This window comes from Pseudophryne corroboree, chromosome 3, assembly GCF_028390025.1.
Source record: "Pseudophryne corroboree isolate aPseCor3 chromosome 3, aPseCor3.hap2, whole genome shotgun sequence".
Lineage (NCBI taxonomy): Eukaryota > Metazoa > Chordata > Amphibia > Anura > Myobatrachidae > Pseudophryne > Pseudophryne corroboree.
The window spans coordinates 770,150,115-770,174,889 of record NC_086446.1 but is presented as its reverse complement, the minus strand read 5'-3'; the positions used below and the strand labels follow the sequence as shown (position 1 = coordinate 770,174,889).

The 24,775-nt window shown below is 50.2% G+C and overlaps 1 protein-coding gene across 1 annotated transcript in view; it reads right to left on the bottom strand.

The window, feature by feature from the left end:
* C1R (complement C1r) overlaps nt 1-24,775 on the bottom strand; it is a 124,467-nt gene that overhangs the window by 47,281 nt on the left and 52,411 nt on the right.

Genomic DNA, 24,775 nt, shown 5'->3' with positions numbered 1-24,775 from the left:
ATGTACATGGCCCTCAGGAGAGTGTCCCTGACATAGCGTCCTACACATGCTCAGTACCGTCACAGTCATACAGTAGCTACATCTGTCTGATGGCACCAGGACAGGTATCTATGGCACAGATGTACATGGCCCTCAGGAGAGTGTCCCTGACATAGCGCACTACACATGCCGAGTACCGTCACATAGTCATAGCTACATCCGTCTGATGACACCAGGACAAGTATCAATGGCACAGATGTACATGGCCCTCAGGAGAGTGTTCCTGACATAGCACTCTACACATGCCAAGTACCGTCACATAGTCATAGCTACATCCGTCTGATGGCACCAGGTCAGGTATCTATGGCACAGATGTACATGGCCCTCAGGAGAGTGTCCCTGACATAGCGCACTACACATGCTCAGTACCGTCACATAGTCATAGCTACATCCGCTGATGGCACCAGGTCAGGTATCTATGGCACGGATGTACATGGCCCTCAGGAGAGTGTTCCTGACATAGCACACTACACATGCCGAGTACCGTCACATAGTCATAGCTACATCCGTCTGATGGCAGCAGGTCAAGTATCTATGACACAGATGTATATGGCCCTCAGGAGAGTGTCCCTGACATAGCGCACTACACATGCCAAGTACCGTCCCATAGTCATAGCTACATCCGTTTGATGGCACCAGGTCAGGTATCTATGACACAGATGTATATGGCCCTCAGGAGAGTGTCCCTGACATAGCGTCCTACACATGCCGAGTACCGTCACATAGTCATAGCTACATCCGTCTGATGGAACCAGGTCAAGTATCTATGACACAGATGTTTATGGCCCTCAGGAGAGTGTTCCTGACATAGCGCACTACACATGCTCAGTACCATCACATAGTCATAGCTACATCTGTCTGATGGCACCAGGTCAGGTATCTTTGGCACAGATGTACATGGCCCTCAGGAAAGTGTCCCTGACATAGCGAACTACACATGCCGACTACCATCACATAGTCATAGCTACATTCGTCTGATGGCACCAGGTCAGTATCTATGACACAGATGTACAAGGCCCTCAGGAGAGTGTCCCTGACATAGCGCACTACACATGCCGAGTACCATCACATAGTCATAGCTACATCCGTCTGAGGGCACCAGGTTAGGTATCTATGGCACAGATGTACATGGCCCTCAGGAGAGTGTCCCTGACATAGCGCACTACACATGCCAAGTACCGTCACATAGTCATAGCTACATCCGTCTGATGGAACCAGGTCAAGTATCTATGACACAGATGTTTATGGCCCTCAGGAGAGTGTTCCTGACATTGCGCACTACACATGCTCAGTACCATCACATAGTCATAGCTACATCCGTCTGATGGCACAGGGTCAGGTATCTTTGGCACAGATGTACATGGCCCTCAGGAGAGTGTCCCTGACATAGCGCACTACACATGCTCAGTACCATCACATAGTCATAGCTACATCCGTCTGATGGCACCAGGTCAGGTATCTTTGGCACAGATGTACATGGCCCTCAGGAGAGTGTCCCTGACATAGCACACTACACATGCCGAGTACCGTCACAGTCATAGCTACATCCGCCTGATGGCACCAGGACAAGTTTCTATGACACAGATGTACATGGCCCTCAGGAGAGTGTCCCTGACATAGCGCACTACACATGCCGAGTACCATCACATAGTCATAGCTACATCCGTCTGATGGCACCAGGTCAGGTATCTATGACACAGATGTATATGGCCCTCAGGAGAGTGTCCCTGACATAGCGCACTACACATGCCGAGTACCGTCACAGTCATAGCTACATCCGCCTGATGGCACCAGGACAAGTATCTATGACACAGATGTACATGGCCCTCAGGAGAGTGTCCCTGACAAAGCGCACTACACATGCCCAGTACCATCACATAGTCATAGCTACATCCGTCTGATGGCACCAAGACAGGTATCTATGACACAGATGTATATGGCCCTCAGGAGAGTGTCCCTGACATAGCGCACTACACATGCTCAGTACCGTCACATAGTCATAGCTACATCCGTCTGATGGCACCAGGACAAGTATCTATGACACAGATGAATGTGGCCCTCAGGAGAGTGTCCCTGACATAGCGCACTACACATGCTCAGTACCGTCACATAGTCATAGCTACATCCGTCTGATGGCACCAGGACAAGTATCTATGACACAGATGTATGTGGCCCTCAGGAGAGTGTCCCTGACATAGCACACTACACATGCCGAGTACCGTCACATAGTCATAGCTACATCCGTCTGATGGCACCAGGACAAGTATCTATGACACAGATGTACATGGCCCTCAGGAGAGTGTCCCTGACAAAGCGTCCTACACATGCTCAGTACCGTCACAGTCATACAGTAGCTACATCTGTCTGATGGCACCAGGACAGGTATCTATGGCACAGATGTACATGGCCCTCAGGAGAGTGTCCCTGACATAGCGCACTACACATGCCGAGTACCGTCACATAGTCATAGCTACATCCGTCTGATGACACCAGGACAAGTATCAATGGCACAGATGTACATGGCCCTCAGGAGAGTGTTCCTGACATAGCACTCTACACATGCCAAGTACCGTCACATAGTCATAGCTACATCTGTCTGATGGCACCAGGTCAGGTATCTATGGCACAGATGTACATGGCCCTCAGGAGAGTGTCCCTGACATAGCGCACTACACATGCTCAGTACCGTCACATAGTCATAGCTACATCCGTCTGATGGCACCAGGTCAGGTATCTATGGCACAGATGTACATGGCCCTCAGGAGAGTGTTCCTGACATAGCACACTACATATGCCGAGTACCGTCACATAGTCATAGCTACATCCGTCTGATGGCAGCAGGTCAAGTATCAATGACACAGATGTATATGGCCCTCAGGAGAGTGTCCCTGACATAGAGCACTACACATGCCGAGTACCGTCCCATAGTCATAGCTACATCCGTTTGATGGCACCAGGTCAGGTATCTATGACACAGATGTATATGGCCCTCAGGAGAGTGTCCCTGACATAGCGTCCTACACATGCCGAGTACCGTCACATAGTCATAGCTACATCCGTCTGATGGCACCAGGACAAGTATCTATGACACAGATGTACATGGCCCTCAGGAGAGTGTCCCTGACATAGCGCACTACACATGCCGAGTACCGTCACATAGTCATAGCTACATCCGTCTGATGGCACCAGGACAAGTATCTATGACACAGATGTACATGGCCCTCAGGAGAGTGTCCCTGACATAGCGTCCTACACATGCTCAGTACCGTCACAGTCATACAGTAGCTACATCTGTCTGATGGCACCAGGACAGGTATCTATGGCACAGATGTACATGGCCCTCAGGAGAGTGTCCCTGACATAGCGCACTACACATGCCGAGTACCGTCACATAGTCATAGCTACATCCGTCTGATGACACCAGGACAAGTATCAATGGCACAGATTTACATGGCCCTCAGGAGAGTGTTCCTGACATAGCTCTCTACACATGCCAAGTACCGTCACATAGTCATAGCTACATCCGTCTGATGGCACCAGGTCAGGTATCTATGGCACAGATGTACATGGCCCTCAGGAGAGTGTCCCTGACATAGCGCACTACACATGCTCAGTACCGTCACATAGTCATAGCTACATCCGCTGATGGCACCAGGTCAGGTATCTATGGCACGGATGTACATGGCCCTCAGGAGAGTGTTCCTGACATAGCACACTACATATGCCGAGTACCGTCACATAGTCATAGCTACATCCGTCTGATGGCAGCAGGTCAAGTATCTATGACACAGATGTTTATGGCCCTCAGGAGAGTGTCCCTGACATAGCGCACTACACATGCCGAGTACCGTCCCATAGTCATAGCTACATCCGTTTGATGGCACCAGGTCAGGTATCTATGACACAGATGTATATGGCCCTCAGGAGAGTGTCCCTGACATAGCGTCCTACACATGCCGAGTACCGTCACATAGTCATAGCTACATCCGTCTGATGGAACCAGGTCAAGTATCTATGACACAGATGTTTATGGCCCTCAGGAGAGTGTTCCTGACATAGCGCACTACACATGCTCAGTACCATCACATAGTCATAGCTACATCTGTCTGATGGCACCAGGTCAGGTATCTTTGGCACAGATGTACATGGCCCTCAGGAAAGTGTCCCTGACATAGCGAACTACACATGCCGACTACCATCACATAGTCATAGCTACATTCGTCTGATGGCACCAGGTCAGTATCTATGACACAGATGTACAAGGCCCTCAGGAGAGTGTCCCTGACATAGCGCACTACACATGCTCAGTACCATCACATAGTCATAGCTACATCCGTCTGATGGCACCAGGTCAGGTATCTTTGGCACAGATGTACATGGCCCTCAGGAGAGTGTCCCTGACATAGCGCACTACACATGCCGAGTACCATCACATAGTCATAGCTACATCCGTCTGAGGGCACCAGGTTAGGTATCTATGGCACAGATGTACATGGCCCTCAGGAGAGTGTCCCTGACATAGCGCACTACACATGCCAAGTACCGTCACATAGTCATAGCTACATCCGTCTGATGGAACCAGGCCAAGTATCTATGACACAGATGTTTATGGCCCTCAGGAGAGTGTTCCTGACATAGCGCACTACACATGCTCAGTACCATCACATAGTCATAGCTACATCCGTCTGATGGCACAGGGTCAGGTATCTTTGGCACAGATGTACATGGCCCTCAGGAGAGTGTCCCTGACATAGCGCACTACACATGCTCAGTACCATCACATAGTCATAGCTACATCCGTCTGATGGCACCAGGTCAGGTATCTTTGGCACAGATGTACATGGCCCTCAGGAGAGTGTCCCTGACATAGCACACTACACATGCCGAGTACCGTCACAGTCATAGCTACATCCGCCTGATGGCACCAGGACAAGTATCTATGACACAGATGTACATGGCCCTCAGGAGAGTGTCCCTGACATAGCGCACTACACATGCCGAGTACCATCACATAGTCATAGCTACATCCGTCTGATGGCACCAGGTCAGGTATCTATGACACAGATGTATATGGCCCTCAGGAGAGTGTCCCTGACATAGCGCACTACACATGCCGAGTACCGTCACAGTCATAGCTACATCCGCCTGATGGCACCAGGACAAGTATCTATGACACAGATGTACATGGCCCTCAGGAGAGTGTCCCTGACATAGCGCACTACACATGCCCAGTACCATCACATAGTCATAGCTACATCCGTCTGATGGCACCAAGACAGGTATCTATGACACAGATGTATATGGCCCTCAGGAGAGTGTCCCTGACATAGCGCACTACACATGCTCAGTACCGTCACATAGTCATAGCTACATCCGTCTGATGGCACCAGGACAAGTATCTATGACACAGATGAATGTGGCCCTCAGGAGAGTGTCCCTGACATAGCGCACTACACATGCTCAGTACCGTCACATAGTCATAGCTACATCCGTCTGATGGCACCAGGACAAGTATCTATGACACAGATGTATGTGGCCCTCAGGAGAGTGTCCCTGACATAGCACACTACACATGCCGAGTACCGTCACATAGTCATAGCTACATCCGTCTGATGGCACCAGGACAAGTATCTATGACACAGATGTACATGGCCCTCAGGAGAGTGTCCCTGACATAGCGTCCTACACATGCTCAGTACCGTCACAGTCATACAGTAGCTACATCTGTCTGATGGCACCAGGACAGGTATCTATGGCACAGATGTACATGGCCCTCAGGAGAGTGTCCCTGACATAGCGCACTACACATGCCGAGTACCGTCACATAGTCATAGCTACATCCGTCTGATGACACCAGGACAAGTATCAATGGCACAGATGTACATGGCCCTCAGGAGAGTGTTCCTGACATAGCACTCTACACATGCCAAGTACCGTCACATAGTCATAGCTACATCTGTCTGATGGCACCAGGTCAGGTATCTATGGCACAGATGTACATGGCCCTCAGGAGAGTGTCCCTGACATAGCGCACTACACATGCTCAGTACCGTCACATAGTCATAGCTACATCCGTCTGATGGCACCAGGTCAGGTATCTATGGCACAGATGTACATGGCCCTCAGGAGAGTGTTCCTGACATAGCACACTACATATGCCGAGTACCGTCACATAGTCATAGCTACATCCGTCTGATGGCAGCAGGTCAAGTATCTATGACACAGATGTTTATGGCCCTCAGGAGAGTGTTCCTGACATAGCGCACTACACATGCTCAGTACCATCACATAGTCATAGCTACATCTGTCTGATGGCACCAGGTCAGGTATCTTTGGCACAGATGTACATGGCCCTCAGGAGAGTGTCCCTGACATAGCGAACTACACATGCCGACTACCATCACATAGTCATAGCTACATTCGTCTGATGGCACCAGGTCAGTATCTATGACACAGATGTACAAGGCCCTCAGGAGAGTGTCCCTGACATAGCGCACTACACATGCTCAGTACCATCACATAGTCATAGCTACATCCGTCTGATGGCACCAGGTCAGGTATCTTTGGCACAGATGTACATGGCCCTCAGGAGAGTGTCCCTGACATAGCGCACTACACATGCCGAGTACCATCACATAGTCATAGCTACATCCGTCTGAGGGCACCAGGTTAGGTATCTATGGCACAGATGTACATGGCCCTCAGGAGAGTGTCCCTGACATAGCGCACTACACATGCCAAGTACCGTCACATAGTCATAGCTACATCCGTCTGATGGAACCAGGTCAAGTATCTATGACACAGATCTTTATGGCCCTCAGGAGAGTGTTCCTGACATAGCGCACTACACATGCTCAGTACCATCACATAGTCATAGCTACATCCGTCTGATGGCACAGGGTCAGGTATCTTTGGCACAGATGTACATGGCCCTCAGGAGAGTGTCCCTGACATAGCGCACTACACATGCTCAGTACCATCACATAGTCATAGCTACATCCGTCTGATGGCACCAGGTCAGGTATCTTTGGCACAGATGTACATGGCCCTCAGGAGAGTGTCCCTGATATAGCACACTACACATGCCGAGTACCGTCACAGTCATAGCTACATCCGCCTGATGGCACCAGGACAAGTATCTATGACACAGATGTACATGGCCCTCAGGAGAGTGTCCCTGACATAGCGCACTACACATGCCGAGTACCATCACATAGTCATAGCTACATCCGTCTGATGGCACCAGGTCAGGTATCTATGACACAGATGTATATGGCCCTCAGGAGAGTGTCCCTGACATAGCGCACTACACATGCCGAGTACCGTCACAGTCATAGCTACATCCGCCTGATGGCACCAGGACAAGTATCTATGACACAGATGTACATGGCCCTCAGGAGAGTGTCCCTGACATAGCGCACTACACATGCCCAGTACCATCACATAGTCATAGCTACATCCGTCTGATGGCACCAAGACAGGTATCTATGACACAGATGTATATGGCCCTCAGGAGAGTGTCCCGACATAGCGCACTACACATGCTCAGTACCGTCACATAGTCATAGCTACATCCGTCTGATGGCACCAGGACAAGTATCTATGACACAGATGAATGTGGCCCTCAGGAGAGTGTCCCTGACATAGCGCACTACACATGCTCAGTACCGTCACATAGTCATAGCTACATCCGTCTGATGGCACCAGGACAAGTATCTATGACACAGATGTATGTGGCCCTCAGGAGAGTGTCCCTGACATAGCGTCCTACACATGCCGAGTACCGTCACATAGTCATAGCTACATCCGTCTGATGGCACCAGGACAAGTATCTATGACACAGATGTACATGGCCCTCAGGAGAGTGTCCCTGACATAGCGCACTACACATGCCGAGTACCGTCACATAGTCATAGCTACATCCGTCTGATGGCACCAGGACAAGTATCTATGACACAGATGTACATGGCCCTCAGGAGAGTGTCCCTGACATAGCGTCCTACACATGCTCAGTACCGTCACAGTCATACAGTAGCTACATCTGTCTGATGGCACCAGGACAGGTATCTATGGCACAGATGTACATGGCCCTCAGGAGAGTGTCCCTGACATAGCGCACTACACATGCCGAGTACCGTCACATAGTCATAGCTACATCCGTCTGATGACACCAGGACAAGTATCAATGGCACAGATGTACATGGCCCTCAGGAGAGTGTTCCTGACATAGCACTCTACACATGCCAAGTACCGTCACATAGTCATAGCTACATCTGTCTGATGGCACCAGGTCAGGTATCTATGGCACAGATGTACATGGCCCTCAGGAGAGTGTCCCTGACATAGCGCACTACACATGCTCAGTACCGTTACATAGTCATAGCTACATCCGTCTGATGGCACCAGGTCAGGTATCTATGGCACAGATGTACATGGCCCTCAGGAGAGTGTTCCTGACATAGCACACTACATATGCCGAGTACCGTCACATAGTCATAGCTACATCCGTCTGATGGCAGCAGGTCAAGTATCTATGACACAGATGTATATGGCCCTCAGGAGAGTGTCCCTGACATAGCGCACTACACATGCCGAGTACCGTCCCATAGTCATAGCTACATCCGTTTGATGGCACCAGGTCAGGTATCTATGACACAGATGTACATAGCCCTCAGGAGAGTGTCCCTGACATAGCGCACTACACATGCCGAGTACCGTCACATAGTCATAGCTACATCCGTCTGATGGCACCAGGACAAGTATCTATGACACAGATGTACATGGCCCTCAGGAGAGTGTCCCTGACATAGCGTCCTACACATGCTCAGTACCGTCACAGTCATACAGTAGCTACATCTGTCTGATGGCACCAGGACAGGTATCTATGGCACAGATGTACATGGCCCTCAGGAGAGTGTCCCTGACATAGCGCACTACACATGCCGAGTACCGTCACATAGTCATAGCTACATCCGTCTGATGACACCAGGACAAGTATCAATGGCACAGATGTACATGGCCCTCAGGAGAGTGTTCCTGACATAGCACTCTACACATGCCAAGTACCGTCACATAGTCATAGCTACATCCGTCTGATGGCACCAGGTCAGGTATCTATGGCACAGATGTACATGGCCCTCAGGAGAGTGTCCCTGACATAGCGCACTACACATGCTCAGTACCGTCACATAGTCATAGCTACATCCGCTGATGGCACCAGGTCAGGTATCTATGGCACGGATGTACATGGCCCTCAGGAGAGTGTTCCTGACATAGCACACTACATATGCCGAGTACCGTCACATAGTCATAGCTACATCCGTCTGATGGCAGCAGGTCAAGTATCTATGACACAGATGTATATGGCCCTCAGGAGAGTGTCCCTGACATAGCGTCCTACACATGCCGAGTACCGTCACATAGTCATAGCTACATCCGTCTGATGGAACCAGGTCAAGTATCTATGACACAGATGTTTATGGCCCTCAGGAGAGTGTTCCTGACATAGCGCACTACACATGCTCAGTACCATCACATAGTCATAGCTACATCTGTCTGATGGCACCAGGTCAGGTATCTTTGGCACAGATGTACATGGCCCTCAGGAAAGTGTCCCTGACATAGCGAACTACACATGCCGACTACCATCACATAGTCATAGCTACATTCGTCTGATGGCACCAGGTCAGTATCTATGACACAGATGTACAAGGCCCTCAGGAGAGTGTCCCTGACATAGCGCACTACACATGCTCAGTACCATCACATAGTCATAGCTACATCCGTCTGATGGCACCAGGTCAGGTATCTTTGGCACAGATGTACATGGCCCTCAGGAGAGTGTCCCTGACATAGCGCACTACACATGCCGAGTACCATCACATAGTCATAGCTACATCCGTCTGAGGGCACCAGGTTAGGTATCTATGGCACAGATGTACATGGCCCTCAGGAGAGTGTCCCTGACATAGCGCACTACACATGCCAAGTACCGTCACATAGTCATAGCTACATCCGTCTGATGGAACCAGGTCAAGTATCTATGACACAGATGTTTATGGCCCTCAGGAGAGTGTTCCTGACATAGCGCACTACACATGCTCAGTACCATCACATAGTCATAGCTACATCCGTCTGATGGCACAGGGTCAGGTATCTTTGGCACAGATGTACATGGCCCTCAGGAGAGTGTCCCTGACATAGCGCACTACACATGCTCAGTACCATCACATAGTCATAGCTACATCCGTCTGATGGCACCAGGTCAGGTATCTTTGGCACAGATGTACATGGCCCTCAGGAGAGTGTCCCTGACATAGCACACTACACATGCCGAGTACCGTCACAGTCATAGCTACATCCGCCTGATGGCACCAGGACAAGTATCTATGACACAGATGTACATGGCCCTCAGGAGAGTGTCCCTGACATAGCGCACTACACATGCCGAGTACCATCACATAGTCATAGCTACATCCGTCTGATGGCACCAGGTCAGGTATCTATGACACAGATGTATATGGCCCTCAGGAGAGTGTCCCTGACATAGCGCACTACACATGCCGAGTACCGTCACAGTCATAGCTACATCCGCCTGATGGCACCAGGACAAGTATCTATGACACAGATGTACATGGCCCTCAGGAGAGTGTCCCTGACATAGCGCACTACACATGCCCAGTACCATCACATAGTCATAGCTACATCCGTCTGATGGCACCAAGACAGGTATCTATGACACAGATGTATATGGCCCTCAGGAGAGTGTCCCTGACATAGCGCACTACACATGCTCAGTACCGTCACATAGTCATAGCTACATCCGTCTGATGGCACCAGGACAAGTATCTATGACACAGATGAATGTGGCCCTCAGGAGAGTGTCCCTGACATAGCGCACTACACATGCTCAGTACCGTCACATAGTCATAGCTACATCCGTCTGATGGCACCAGGACAAGTATCTATGACACAGATGTATGTGGCCCTCAGGAGAGTGTCCCTGACATAGCGTCCTACACATGCCGAGTACCGTCACATAGTCATAGCTACATCCGTCTGATGGCACCAGGACAAGTATCTATGACACAGATGTACATGGCCCTCAGGAGAGTGTCCCTGACATAGCGCACTACACATGCCGAGTACCGTCACATAGTCATAGCTACATCTGTCTGATGGCACCAGGACAAGTATCTATGACACAGATGTACATGGCCCTCAGGAGAGTGTCCCTGACATAGCGTCCTACACATGCTCAGTACCGTCACAGTCATACAGTAGCTACATCTGTCTGATGGCACCAGGACAGGTATCTATGGCACAGATGTACATGGCCCTCAGGAGAATGTCCCTGACATAGCGCACTACACATGCCGAGTACCGTCACATAGTCATAGCTACATCCGTCTGATGACACCAGGACAAGTATCAATGGCACAGATGTACATGGCCCTCAGGAGAGTGTTCCTGACATAGCACTCTACACATGCCAAGTACCGTCACATAGTCATAGCTACATCTGTCTGATGGCACCAGGTCAGGTATCTATGGCACAGATGTACATGGCCCTCAGGAGAGTGTCCCTGACATAGCGCACTACACATGCTCAGTACCGTTACATAGTCATAGCTACATCCGTCTGATGGCACCAGGTCAGGTATCTATGGCACAGATGTACATGGCCCTCAGGAGAGTGTTCCTGACATAGCACACTACATATGCCGAGTACCGTCACATAGTCATAGCTACATCCGTCTGATGGCAGCAGGTCAAGTATCTATGACACAGATGTATATGGCCCTCAGGAGGGTGTCCCTGACATAGCGCACTACACATGCCGAGTACCGTCCCATAGTCATAGCTACATCCGTTTGATGGCACCAGGTCAGGTATCTATGACACAGATGTATATGGCCCTCAGGAGAGTGTCCCTGACATAGCGTCCTACACATGCCGAGTACCGTCACATAGTCATAGCTACATCCGTCTGATGGCACCAGGACAAGTATCTATGACACAGATGTACATAGCCCTCAGGAGAGTGTCCCTGACATAGCGTCCTACACATGCTCAGTACCGTCACAGTCATACAGTAGCTACATCTGTCTGATGGCACCAGGACAGGTATCTATGGCACAGATGTACATGGCCCTCAGGAGAGTGTCCCTGACATAGCGCACTACACATGCCGAGTACCGTCACATAGTCATAGCTACATCCGTCTGATGACACCAGGACAAGTATCAATGGCACAGATGTACATGGCCCTCAGGAGAGTGTTCCTGACATAGCACTCTACACATGCCAAGTACCGTCACATAGTCATAGCTACATCCGTCTGATGGCACCAGGTCAGGTATCTATGGCACAGATGTACATGGCCCTCAGGAGAGTGTCCCTGACATAGCGCACTACACATGCTCAGTACCGTCACATAGTCATAGCTACATCCGCTGATGGCACCAGGTCATGTATCTATGGCACGGATGTACATGGCCCTCAGGAGAGTGTTCCTGACATAGCACACTACATATGCCGAGTACCGTCACATAGTCATAGCTACATCCGTCTGATGGCAGCAGGTCAAGTATCTATGACACAGATGTATGTGGCCCTCAGGAGAGTGTCCCTGACATAGCGTCCTACACATGCCGAGTACCGTCACATAGTCATAGCTACATCCGTCTGATGGAACCAGGTCAAGTATCTATGACACAGATGTTTATGGCCCTCAGGAGAGTGTTCCTGACATAGCGCACTACACGTGCTCAGTACCATCACATAGTCATAGCTACATCTGTCTGATGGCACCAGGTCAGGTATCTTTGGCACAGATGTACATGGCCCTCAGGAAAGTGTCCCTGACATAGCGAACTACACATGCCGTCTACCATCACATAGTCATAGCTACATTCGTCTGATGGCACCAGGTCAGTATCTATGACACAGATGTACAAGGCCCTCAGGAGAGTGTCCCTGACATAGCGCACTACACATGCTCAGTACCATCACATAGTCATAGCTACATCCGTCTGATGGCACCAGGTCAGGTATCTTTGGCACAGATGTACATGGCCCTCAGGAGAGTGTCCCTGACATAGCGCACTACACATGCCGAGTACCATCACATAGTCATAGCTACATCCGTCTGAGGGCACCAGGTTAGGTATCTATGGCACAGATGTACATGGCCCTCAGGAGAGTGTCCCTGACATAGCGCACTACACATGCCAAGTACCGTCACATAGTCATAGCTACATCCGTCTGATGGAACCAGGTCAAGTATCTATGACACAGATGTTTATGGCCCTCAGGAGAGTGTTCCTGACAGCGCACTACACATGCTCAGTACCATTACATAGTCATAGCTACATCCGTCTGATGGCACAGGGTCAGGTATCTTTGGCACAGATGTACATGGCCCTCAGGAGAGTGTCCCTGACATAGCGCACTACACATGCTCAGTACCATCACATAGTCATAGCTACATCCGTCTGATGGCACCAGGTCAGGTATCTTTGGCACAGATGTACATGGCCCTCAGGAGAGTGTCCCTGACATAGCACACTACACATGCCGAGTACCGTCACAGTCATAGCTACATCCGCCTGATGGCACCAGGACAAGTATCTATGACACAGATGTACATGGCCCTCAGGAGAGTGTCCCTGACATAGCGCACTACACATGCCGAGTACCATCACATAGTCATAGCTACATCCGTCTGATGGCACCAGGTCAGGTATCTATGACACAGATGTATATGGCCCTCAGGAGAGTGTCCCTGACATAGCGCACTACACATGCCGAGTACCGTCACAGTCATAGCTACATCCGCCTGATGGCACCAGGACAAGTATCTATGACACAGATGTACATGGCCCTCAGGAGAGTGTCCCTGACATAGCGCACTACACATGCCCAGTACCATCACATAGTCATAGCTACATCCGTCTGATGGCACCAAGACAGGTATCTATGACACAGATGTATATGGCCCTCAGGAGAGTGTCCCTGACATAGCGCACTACACATGCTCAGTACCGTCACATAGTCATAGCTACATCCGTCTGATGGCACCAGGACAAGAATCTATGACACAGATGAATGTGGCCCTCAGGAGAGTGTCCCTGACATAGCGCACTACACATGCTCAGTACCGTCACATAGTCATAGCTACATCCGTCTGATGGCACCAGGACAAGTATCTATGACACAGATGTATGTGGCCCTCAGGAGAGTGTCCCTGACATAGCACACTACACATGCCGAGTACCGTCACATAGTCATAGCTACATCCGTCTGATGGCACCAGGACAAGTATCTATGACACAGATGTACATGGCCCTCAGGAGAGTGTCCCTGACATAGCGTCCTACACATGCTCAGTACCGTCACAGTCATACAGTAGCTACATCTGTCTGATGGCACCAGGACAGGTATCTATGGCACAGATGTACATGGCCCTCATGAGAGTGTCCCTGACATAGCGCACTACACATGCCGAGTACCGTCACATAGTCATAGCTACATCCGTCTGATGACACCAGGACAAGTATCAATGGCACAGATGTACATGGCCCTCAGGAGAGTGTTCCTGACATAGCACTCTACACATGCCAAGTACCGTCACATAGTCATAGCTACATCTGTCTGATGGCACCAGGTCAGGTATCTATGGCACAGATGTACATGGCCCTCAGGAGAGTGTCCCTGACATAGCGCACTACACATGCTCAGTACCGTCACATAGTCATAGCTACATCCGTCTGATGGCACCAGGTCAGGTATCTATGGCACAGATGTACATGGCCCTCAGGAGAGTGTTCCTGACATAGCACACTACATATGCCGAGTACCGTCACATAGTCATAGCTACATCCGTCTGATGGCAGCAGGTCAAGTATCTATGACACAGATGTATATGGCCCTCAGGAGAGTGTCCCTGACATAGCGCACTACACATGCCGAGTACCGTCCCATACTCATAGCTACATCCGTTTGATGGCACCAGGTCAGGTATCTATGACACAGATGTATATGGCCCTCAGGAGAGTGTCCCTGACATAGCGTCCTACACATGCCGAGTACCGTCACATAGTCATAGCTACATCCGTCTGATGGCACCAGGAAAAGTATCTATGACACAGATGTACATGGCCCTCAGGAGAGTGTCCCTGACATAGCGCACTACACATGCCGAGTACCGTCACATAGTCATAGCTACATCCGTCTGATGGCACCAGGACAATTATCTATGACACAGATGTACATGGCCCTCAGGAGAGTGTCCCTGACATAGCGTCCTACACATGTTCAGTACCGTCACAGTCATACAGTAGCTACATCTGTCTGATGGCACCAGGACAGGTATCTATGGCACAGATGTACATGGCCCTCAGGAGAGTGTCCCTGACATAGCGCACTACACATGCCGAGTACCGTCACATAGTCATAGCTACATCCGTCTGATGACACCAGGACAAGTATCAATGGCACAGATGTACATGGCCCTCAGGAGAGTGTTCCTGACATAGCACTCTACACATGCCAAGTACCGTCACATAGTCATAGCTACATCCGTCTGATGGCACCAGGTCAGGTATCTATGGCACAGATGTACATGGCCCTCAGGAGAGTGTCCCTGACATAGCGCACTACACATGCTCAGTACCGTCACATAGTCATAGCTACATCCGTCTGGTGGCACCAGGTCAGGTATCTATGGCACAGATGTACATGGCCCTCAGGAGAGTGTTCCTGACATAGCACACTACATATGCCGAGTACCGTCACATAGTCATAGCTACATCCGTCTGATGGCAGCAGGTCAAGTATCTATGACACAGATGTATATGGCCCTCAGGAGAGTGTCCCTGACATAGCGCACTACACATGCCGAGTACCGTCCCATAGTCATAGCTACATCCGTTTGATGGCACCAGGTCAGGTATCTATGACACAGATGTATATGGCCCTCAGGAGAGTGTCCCTGACATAGCGTCCTACACATGCCGAGTACCGTCACATAGTCATAGCTACATCCGTCTGATGGAACCAGGTCAAGTATCTATGACACAGATGTTTATGGCCCTCAGGAGAGTGTTCCTGACATAGCGCACTACACATGCTCAGTACCATCACATAGTCATAGCTACATCTGTCTGATGGCACCAGGTCAGGTATCTTTGGCACAGATGTACATGGCCCTCAGGAGAGTGTCCCTGACATAGCGAACTACACATGCCGACTACCATCACATAGTCATAGCTACATTCGTCTGATGGCACCAGGTCAGTATCTATGACACAGATGTACAAGGCCCTCAGGAGAGTGTCCCTGACATAGCGCACTACACATGCTCAGTACCATCACATAGTCATAGCTACATCCGTCTGATGGCACCAGGTCAGGTATCTTTGGCACAGATGTACATGGCCCTCAGGAGAGTGTCCCTGACATAGCGCACTACACATGCCGAGTACCATCACATAGTCATAGCTACATCCGTCTGAGGGCACCAGGTTAGGTATCTATGGCACAGATGTACATGGCCCTCAGGAGAGTGTCCCTGACATAGCGCACTACACATGCCAAGCACCGTCACATAGTCATAGCTACATCCGTCTGATGGAACCAGGTCAAGTATCTATGACACAGATGTTTATGGCCCTCAGGAGAGTGTTCCTGACATAGCGCACTACACATGCTCAGTACCATCACATAGTCATAGCTACATCCGTCTGATGGCACAGGGTCAGGTATCTTTGGCACAGATGTACATGGCCCTCAGGAGAGTGTCCCTGACATAGCGCACTACACATGCTCAGTACCATCACATAGTCATAGCTACATCCGTCTGATGGCACCAGGTCAGGTATCTTTGGCACAGATGTACATGGCCCTCAGGAGAGTGTCCCTGACATAGCACACTACACATGCCGAGTACCGTCACAGTCATAGCTACATCCGCCTGATGGCACCAGGACAAGTATCTATGACACAGATGTACATGGCCCTTAGGAGAGTGTCCCTGACATAGCGCACTACACATGCCGAGTACCATCACATAGTCATAGCTACATCCGTCTGATGGCACCAGGTCAGGTATCTATGACACAGATGTATATGGCCCTCAGGAGAGTGTCCCTGACATAGCGCACTACACATGCCGAGTACCGTCACAGTCATAGCTACATCCGCCTGATGGCACCAGGACAAGTATCTATGACACAGATGTACATGGCCCTCAGGAGAGTGTCCCTGACATAGCGCACTACACATGCCCAGTACCATCACATAGTCATAGCTACATCCGTCTGATGGCACCAAGACAGGTATCTATGACACAGATGTATATGGCCCTCAGGAGAGTGTCCCTGACATAGCGCACTACACATGCTCAGTACCGTCACATAGTCATAGCTACATCCGTCTGATGGCACCAGGACAAGTATCTATGACACAGATGAATGTGGCCCTCAGGAGAGTGTCCCTGACATAGCGCACTACACATGCTCAGTACCGTCACATAGTCATAGCTACATCCGTCTGATGGCACCAGGACAAGTATCTATGACACAGATCTATGTGGCCCTCAGGAGAGTGTCCCAGACATAGCGTCCTACACATGCCGAGTACCGTCACATAGTCATAGCTACATCCGTCTGATGGCACCAGGACAAGTATCTATGACACAGATGTACATGGCCCTCAGGAGAGTGTCCCTGACATAGCGCACTACACATGCCGAGTACCGTCACATAGTCATAGCTACATCCGTCTGATGGCACCAGGACAAGTATCTATGACACAGATGTACATGGCCCTCAGGAGAGTGTCCCTGACATAGCGTCCTACACATGCTCAGTACCGTCACAGTCATACAGTAGCTACATCTGTCTGATGGCACCAGGACAGGTATCTATGGCACAGATGTACATGGCCCTCAGGAGAGTGTCCCTGACATAGCGCACTACACATGCCGAGTACCGTCACATAGTCATAGCTACATCCGTCTGATGACACCAGGACAAGTATCAATGGCACAGATGTACATGGCCCTCAGGAGAGTGTTCCTGACATAGCACTCTACACATGCCAAGTACCGTCACATAGTCATAGCTACATCCGTCTGATGGCACCAGGTCAGGTATCTATGGCACAGATGTACATGGCCCTCAGGAGAGTGTCCCTGACATAGCGCACTACACATGCTCAGTACCGTCACATAGTCATAGCTACATCCGTCTGATGGCACCAGGTCAGGTATCTATGGCACAGATGTACATGGCCCTCAGGAGAGTGTTCCTGACATAGCACACTACATATGCCGAGTACCGTCACATAGTCATAGCTACATCCGTCTGATGGCAGCAGGTCAAGTATCTATGACACAGATGTATATGGCCCTCAGGAGAGTGTCCCTGACATAGCGCACTACACATGCCGAGTACCGTCCCATAGTCATAGCTACATCCGTTTGATGGCACCAGGTCAGGTATCTATGACACAGATGTATATGGCCCTCAGGAGAGTGTCCCTGACATAGCGTCCTACACATGCCGAGTACCGTCACATAGTCATAGCTACATCCGTCTGATGGAACCAGGTCAAGTATCTATGACACAGATGTTTATGGCCCTCAGGAGAGTGTTCCTGACATAGCGCACTACACATGCTCAGTACCATCACATAGTCATAGCTACATCCGTCTGATGGCACCAGGTCAGGTATCTTTGGCACAGATGTACATGGCCCTCAGGAGAGTGTCCCTGACATAGCGCACTACACATGCCGAGTACCATCACATAGTCATAGCTACATCCGTCTGATGGCACCAGGTCAGGTATCTATGGCACAGATGTACATGGCCCTCAGGAGAGTGTTCCTGACATAGCACACTACATATGCCGAGTACCGTCACATAGTCATAGCTACATCCGTCTGATGGCAGCAGGTCAAGTATCTATGACACAGATGTATATGGCCCTCAGGAGGGTGTCCCTGACATAGCGCACTACACATGCCGAGTACCGTCCCATAGTCATAGCTACATCCGTTTGATGGCACCAGGTCAGGTATCTATGACACAGATGTATATGGCCCTCAGGAGAGTGTCCCTGACATAGCGTCCTACACATGCTGAGTACCGTCACATAGTCATAGCTACATCCGTCTGATGGCACCAGGACAAGTATCTATGACACAGATGTACATAGCCCTCAGGAGAGTGTCCCTGACATAGCGTCCTACACATGCTCAGTACCGTCACAGTCATACAGTAGCTACATCTGTCTGATGGCACCAGGACAGGTATCTATGGCACAGATGTACATGGCCCTCAGGAGAGTGTCCCTGACATAGCGCACTACACATGCCGAGTACCGTCACATAGTCATAGCTACATCCGTCTGATGACACCAGGACAAGTATCAATGGCACAGATGTACATGGCCCTCAGGAGAGTGTTCCTGACATAGCACTCTACACATGCCAAGTACCGTCACATAGTCATAGCTACATCCGTCTGATGGCACCAGGTCAGGTATCTATGGCACAGATGTACATGGCCCTCAGGAGAGTGTCCCTGACATAGCGCACTACACATGCTCAGTACCGTCACATAGTCATAGCTACATCCGTCTGATGGCACCAGGTCAGGTATCTATGGCACAGATGTACATGGCCCTCAGGAGAGTGTTCCTGACATAGCACACTACATATGCCGAGTACCGTCACATAGTCATAGCTACATCCGTCTGATGGCAGCAGGTCAAGTATCTATGACACAGATGTATATGGCCCTCAGGAGAGTGTCCCTGACATAGCGCACTACACATGCCGAGTACCGTCCCATAGTCATAGCTACATCCGTTTGATGGCACCAGGTCAGGTATCTATGACACAGATGTATATGGCCCTCAGGAGAGTGTCCCTGACATAGCGTCCTACACATGCCGAGTACCGTCACATAGTCATAGCTACATCCGTCTGATGGAACCAGGTCAAGTATCTATGACACAGATGTTTATGGCCCTCAGGAGAGTGTTCCTGACATAGCGCACTACACATGCTCAGTACCATCACATAGTCATAGCTACATCCGTCTGATGGCACCAGGTCAGGTATCTTTGGCACAGATGTACATGGCCCTCAGGAGAGTGTCCCTGACATAGCGCACTACACATGCCGAGTACCATCACATAGTCATAGCTACATCCGTCTGATGGCACCAGGTCAGGTATCTATGGCACAGATGTACATGGCCCTCAGGAGAGTGTTCCTGACATAGCACACTACATATGCCGAGTACCGTCACATAGTCATAGCTACATCCGTCTGATGGCAGCAGGTCAAGTATCTATGACACATATGTATATGGCCCTCAGGAGGGTGTCCCTGACATAGCGCACTACACATGCCGAGTACCGTCCCATAGTCATAGCTACATCCGTTTGATGGCACCAGGTCAGGTATCTATGACACAGATGTATATGGCCCTCAGGAGAGTGTCCCTGACATAGCGTCCTACACATGCTGAGTACCGTCACATAGTCATAGCTACATCCGTCTGATGGCACCAGGACAAGTATCTATGACACAGATGTACATAGCCCTCAGGAGAGTGTCCCTGACATAGCGTCCTACACATGCTCAGTACCGTCACAGTCATACAGTAGCTACATCTGTCTGATGGCACCAGGACAGGTATCTATGGCACAGATGTACATGGCCCTCAGGAGAGTGTCCCTGACATAGCGCACTACACATGCCGAGTACCGTCACATAGTCATAGCTACATCCGTCTGATGACACCAGGACAAGTATCAATGGCACAGATGTACATGGCCCTCAGGAGAGTGTTCCTGACATAGCACTCTACACATGCCAAGTACCGTCACATAGTCATAGCTACATCCGTCTGATGGCACCAGGTCAGGTATCTATGGCACAGATGTACATGGCCCTCAGGAGAGTGTCCCTGACATAGCGCACTACACATGCTCAGTACCGTCACATAGTCATAGCTACATCCGCTGATGGCACCAGGTCAGGTATCTATGGCACGGATGTACATGGCCCTCAGGAGAGTGTTCCTGACATAGCACACTACATATGCCGAGTACCGTCACATAGTCATAGCTACATCCGTCTGATGGCAGCAGGTCAAGTATCTATGACACAGATGTATATGGCCCTCAGGAGAGTGTCCCTGACATAGCGTCCTACACATGCCGAGTACCGTCACATAGTCATAGCTACATCCGTCTGATGGAACCAGGTCAAGTATCTATGACACAGATGTTTATGGCCCTCAGGAGAGTGTTCCTGACATAGCGCACTACACATGCTCAGTACCATCACATAGTCATAGCTACATCTGTCTGATGGCACCAGGTCAGGTATCTTTGGCACAGATGTACATGGCCCTCAGGAAAGTGTCCCTGACATAGCGAACTACACATGCCGTCTACCATCACATAGTCATAGCTACATTCGTCTGATGGCACCAGGTCAGTATCTATGACACAGATGTACAAGGCCCTCAGGAGAGTGTCCCTGACATAGCGCACTACACATGCTCAGTACCATCACATAGTCATAGCTACATCCGTCTGATGGCACCAGGTCAGGTATCTTTGGCACAGATGTACATGGCCCTCAGGAGAGTGTCCCTGACATAGCGCACTACACATGCCGAGTACCATCACATAGTCATAGCTACATCCGTCTGAGGGCACCAGGTTAGGTATCTATGGCACAGATGTACATGGCCCTCAGGAGAGTGTCCCTGACATAGCGCACTACACATGCCAAGTACCGTCACATAGTCATAGCTACATCCGTCTGATGGAACCAGGTCAAGTATCTATGACACAGATGTTTATGGCCCTCAGGAGAGTGTTCCTGACAGCGCACTACACATGCTCAGTACCATTACATAGTCATAGCTACATCCGTCTGATGGCACAGGGTCAGGTATCTTTGGCACAGATGTACATGGCCCTCAGGAGAGTGTCCCTGACATAGCGCACTACACATGCTCAGTACCATCACATAGTCATAGCTACATCCGTCTGATGGCACCAGGTCAGGTATCTTTGGCACAGATGTACATGGCCCTCAGGAGAGTGTCCCTGACATAGCACACTACACATGCCGAGTACCGTCACAGTCATAGCTACATCCGCCTGATGGCACCAGGACAAGTATCTATGACACAGATGTACATGGCCCTCAGGAGAGTGTCCCTGACATAGCGCACTACACATGCCCAGTACCATCACATAGTCATAGCTACATCCGTCTGATGGCACCAAGACAGGTATCTATGACACAGATGTATATGGCCCTCAGGAGAGTGTCCCTGACATAGCGCACTACACATGCTCAGTACCGTCACATAGTCATAGCTACATCCGTCTGATGGCACCAGGACAAGAATCTATGACACAGATGAATGTGGCCCTCAGGAGAGTGTCCCTGACATAGCGCACTACACATGCTCAGTACCGTCACATAGTCATAGCTACATCCGTCTGATGGCACCAGGACAAGTATCTATGACACAGATGTATGTGGCCCTCAGGAGAGTGTCCCTGACATAGCACACTACACATGCCGAGTACCGTCACATAGTCATAGCTACATCCGTCTGATGGCACCAGGACAAGTATCTATGACACAGATGTACATGGCCCTCAGGAGAGTGTCCCTGACATAGCGTCCTACACATGCTCAGTACCGTCACAGTCATACAGTAGCTACATCTGTCTGATGGCACCAGGACAGGTATCTATGGCACAGATGTACATGGCCCTCATGAGAGTGTCCCTGACATAGCGCACTACACATGCCGAGTACCGTCACATAGTCATAGCTACATCCGTCTGATGACACCAGGACAAGTATCAATGGCACAGATGTACATGGCCCTCAGGAGAGTGTTCCTGACATAGCACTCTACACATGCCAAGTACCGTCACATAGTCATAGCTACATCTGTCTGATGGCACCAGGTCAGGTATCTATGGCACAGATGTACATGGCCCTCAGGAGAGTGTCCCTGACATAGCGCACTACACATGCTCAGTACCGTCACATAGTCATAGCTACATCCGTCTGATGGCACCAGGTCAGGTATCTATGGCACAGATGTACATGGCCCTCAGGAGAGTGTTCCTGACATAGCACACTACATATGCCGAGTACCGTCACATAGTCATAGCTACATCCGTCTGATGGCAGCAGGTCAAGTATCTATGACACAGATGTATATGGCCCTCAGGAGAGTGTCCCTGACATAGCGCACTACACATGCCGAGTACCGTCCCATACTCATAGCTACATCCGTTTGATGGCACCAGGTCAGGTATCTATGACACAGATGTATATGGCCCTCAGGAGAGTGTCCCTGACATAGCGTCCTACACATGCCGAGTACCGTCACATAGTCATAGCTACATCCGTCTGATGGCACCAGGAAAAGTATCTATGACACAGATGTACATGGCCCTCAGGAGAGTGTCCCTGACATAGCGCACTACACATGCCGAGTACCGTCACATAGTCATAGCTACATCCGTCTGATGGCACCAGGACAAGTATCTATGACACAGATGTACATGGCCCTCAGGAGAGTGTCCCTGACATAGCGTCCTACACATGTTCAGTACCGTCACAGTCATACAGTAGCTACATCTGTCTGATGGCACCAGGACAGGTATCTATGGCACAGATGTACATGGCCCTCAGGAGAGTGTCCCTGACATAGCGCACTACACATGCCGAGTACCGTCACATAGTCATAGCTACATCCGTCTGATGACACCAGGACAAGTATCAATGGCACAGATGTACATGGCCCTCAGGAGAGTGTTCCTGACATAGCACTCTACACATGCCAAGTACCGTCACATAGTCATAGCTACATCCGTCTGATGGCACCAGGTCAGGTATCTATGGCACAGATGTACATGGCCCTCAGGAGAGTGTCCCTGACATAGCGCACTACACATGCTCAGCACCGTCACATAGTCATAGCTACATCCGTCTGGTGGCACCAGGTCAGGTATCTATGGCACAGATGTACATGGCCCTCAGGAGAGTGTTCCTGACATAGCACACTACATATGCCGAGTACCGTCACATAGTCATAGCTACATCCGTCTGATGGCAGCAGGTCAAGTATCTATGACACAGATGTATATGGCCCTCAGGAGAGTGTCCCTGACATAGCGCACTACACATGCCGAGTACCGTCCCATAGTCATAGCTACATCCGTTTGATGGCACCAGGTCAGGTATCTATGACACAGATGTATATGGCCCTCAGGAGAGTGTCCCTGACATAGCGTCCTACACATGCCGAGTACCGTCACATAGTCATAGCTACATCCGTCTGATGGAACCAGGTCAAGTATCTATGACACAGATGTTTATGGCCCTCAGGAGAGTGTTCCTGACATAGCGCACTACACATGCTCAGTACCATCACATAGTCATAGCTACATCTGTCTGATGGCACCAGGTCAGGTATCTTTGGCACAGATGTACATGGCCCTCAGGAGAGTGTCCCTGACATAGCGAACTACACATGCCGACTACCATCACATAGTCATAGCTACATTCGTCTGATGGCACCAGGTCAGTATCTATGACACAGATGTACAAGGCCCTCAGGAGAGTGTCCCTGACATAGCGCACTACACATGCTCAGTACCATCACATA